Below are 3,466 nucleotides of genomic sequence, written 5' to 3' on the forward strand. Positions count from 1 at the left end.
TTTACATCATTAAAACTATAAATATCCTAAGTTTTATATATTCTGATACATGCAACAATAATCACTTAAAATAAAACACCTAAAATTACGTTTCAAAATTACAACATACCAGAAATTGTTAATTTTCTAATCAAGTAACAATATTTTTGAAAGGTTGTGCTTGTAAAGATTTTAAAACTTATTTTTAGCAGAAATAATGAGAGCTTTATTAAACATTGTAAAGGGCAGGCGTGAACTTACGGTTTGCATTTCTAGATTGTAAAATAAAAGGTTAATAGTTCATATCCCCTTGTTGAAAAACTGCGCTACACTTTTTTCGGAACATGGGTGCACTATAACAGTGCCGGTCAAATTTCAGTATTCGATAAGACAAGAGTAGACCCAGAGTTTATCAGTTCAAAACTAGGGATGACTTTGTGTAGATAGATAGCTCTCGTGTATTTTTGTGTAAAAATTTGAAATAAACAAACAAATAGATTAAAGCACGTTATTTTCTGCGAAACGCTATCTGAAATCTGTATCGGTTTTCGTTTTGTTTAGATACATGTATATGACATACTTGAAAGTAGAACAAACTAACTGTTTTTCCATAATTTTAGTGTTTCTGGGATTATGGCTGTTGGACTGCTTCAGAAGACATTATGTTGCTGGCAAAGGAAACTGCATTATATTATATTTAAACACAAAATACATTTATTTTTTACTTTCTATCACTCTTTCAGTTTTCTAGTTTTTGTGCATTGTTAAAAGTTAACACCGACAGGGACAACTCTAAATAGCTGGTAGAACTTTGTTTTTATATAGTTTGTGGTTCTTTGATGGTATATCTAATACCAACAAATAATAGTTATTGCTCTTTTTCCCGACTTTTTAAATGCTATTAATGTGTGGTGTGAGGAAATCTTTTGTAACCTTTTAGAGCGTTGAACATGAGAGATAGTTTGGTATTGTGCAGCCTTGCTGTAGTATGCCAGAAAATATTCCTTTATTTCAAGTTTACTTTGGAAGACAAATAAGTTTAGTTCACATAAATTTTCGAAAAATTTCACATATATATATATATTCAATCCACACATTGTGTATGACATGCAATTGATGCGACAGTGACATATCTTGTCCTTACTTTCGTACCAGTCACATAATTTCATAGGTTATTTCTGTTCAGTGTTATTGAACATTCCCATGTAAGGTGTTGCTGAAGGATCCTATGTTCTTGGACATAGTGCTCTATCGTGACATCATTCATGTAGAAGTTTAAGAATACCTTTAGGTTGTCTCCTCCCTATTTTAACTTATGGGATGGCCAAATGACATGGAAGAAATGTGCACTTTGAGAAAATTGGTCCTATTGTAAAAAGTATATAGTGGTTAGTTGTCTTAGTCTGATTCAGATCTTTATTTAACTTGGAGTTCTCTCCAGATCATGGGCCAGGTATGGCCTAGTTATTGTGTCCCATTGATTCAAAAACACAATCTGCACTTTGGGGCCGTGGGTGCACTAGTTAGTTAGTTAGTTTTGAATTTCGCGCAAAGCTACACGAGGACTATCTGCGCTAGCCGTCCCTAATTTAGCAGTGTAAGACTAGATGGAAGGCAGCTAGTCATCACTACCCATCGCCAAGTCTTGGGCTACTCTTTTACCAAGGAATAGTGGGTTTGACCGTCACATTATAACGCCCCCACGGTTGAAAGGGCGAGCATGTTTGGTGTGACGGGGATTCGAACCCGCGACCCTCAGATTGCGAGTCGAGCGCCTTAACCACCTGGCCAGGGTGCACTATAAGAGCAACAGTCAAAACCACACTATTCCGTCAGACAAGAGTAGCCCAAGAGTTGGCAGTGGGTATAGTTTACTCAGTATCTTCCACCAACTTTATCAGTTTACAGTTAGGAAAAGTTATGCACAGCTATTCTTTGTGTATGTTACTTCTCTGGTCGTTAGTTAATTTTCCGTAAAAATACTTTCCGAAGAAACTTTAGCAATACAAGTCCTTTCTTAAATAAAACTGGTTTATTCTTTCTGAATACAACTTTGCAATACACTTAATTTTCACAGTCACGCTATAAAAAACGCTATAATTCACAACGAACGACTCACGTGCTCGACTCAACAATACGTCTCTCTCTCTGTCCACAGTTCAATTACACATTGTTGCCGTCAGTTCTTGGCGGCTTATATACAAGACTACCGCATATCTAGTAGCCTCTCGAGGTTTCATGAACGTTCTAGAAGCGCATGACGTGTTACTAGCGTCACGTGACCTCTGCTGTCGTAACACTGCCCCTTCCTTAGTATTGTTCGTCCCGAACAATAGCCACTTACATTAAACCAATAAACAATTAACAATAACTTAATTAAATGTACAGAATTTACAAACACAAAATTAAAATTCAACAAAGTCTTTTAATTTTACGGGACGAATCTTCTTCCATACTGGTCTCCGTCTCGTTGGCTCCTGCTTCATGTGGGGTTCATCTGCTTCTTCAGGAAATGTCCTATCATTGGTAACAGTCACATCAGTGGTAGTAACTTCATCAAGGGCTTCGCTGTTACCCTTCTCAAAACCGAGTCGAGTTTCTTCTTCGACAGTGGCATTTTCAGGTGACACGTCTTCAGCAGCGTCATTTGTTCCATTGTCCACTTCGTCCCAACTGAAATGTCCTGGACCGTGATAACGCCAAAGCCTGTTGGCATGCACCACTTTTGGCTTACCTCGCCGACCACATTTTATCCGGAAAGTCACGTCTGAAAGACGATCCACTATATCATATGGGCCTTCCCGTGGAGAAGACAACTTAGAAGACTTCCCTTTGGTCTTCCTGGGATTACACAACCATACCTTGTCTCCTGGTACAAAGCTGACTTCAGTAGCTCTCTTATCTTCATTGAATCAGCAGACGTTTTCAAGTTTGAACGCACTTGATGGTGAATATCATCCATCCTTTCCGATAACACTTTCACAAACTCTGACACATTTTCAGGCAACTTTTCATAAGGTGGTCGTCCTGTTAACAGAGCCACTGGCAACCGAAGTTCCCGACCAAACATCAACTTTGCTGGAGTGTATCCAGTGGCTTCATGCTCTGATTTAATATCTATACCTGGTTCCATTTCACCATCATCTACTCCTTCAGTCACTTTGACTTCAGCTTGATGACACCTAATTAGTTCAACCTCTCTTTTAACAGTAACCGGAACTTGGCCTTTGTTGTTCCCAAACGTCATTTTATCAAAATTAATTACGAACTTCCTCGGTAGTAAGTAGTCCAATCCTAATATGCATTCGTCTTCAATGTCAGCTAAGTATACTTTGTGTCTGTCCTTTATGCCCATGAGCTCAATAGTTACCAACACTGGTCCCCACAACCTTGCAGAATGTTCTGTCACACCACAAAGCTTCTGTATGGCTTCTGGTACTCCTTCGTGATCTAACACCTTCATGCTCACAAGGGTTTGCTGAGATGC

The sequence above is a fragment of the Limulus polyphemus genome, unplaced genomic scaffold, assembly GCF_000517525.1.
Source record: "Limulus polyphemus unplaced genomic scaffold, Limulus_polyphemus-2.1.2 Scaffold2479, whole genome shotgun sequence".
Lineage (NCBI taxonomy): Eukaryota > Metazoa > Arthropoda > Merostomata > Xiphosura > Limulidae > Limulus > Limulus polyphemus.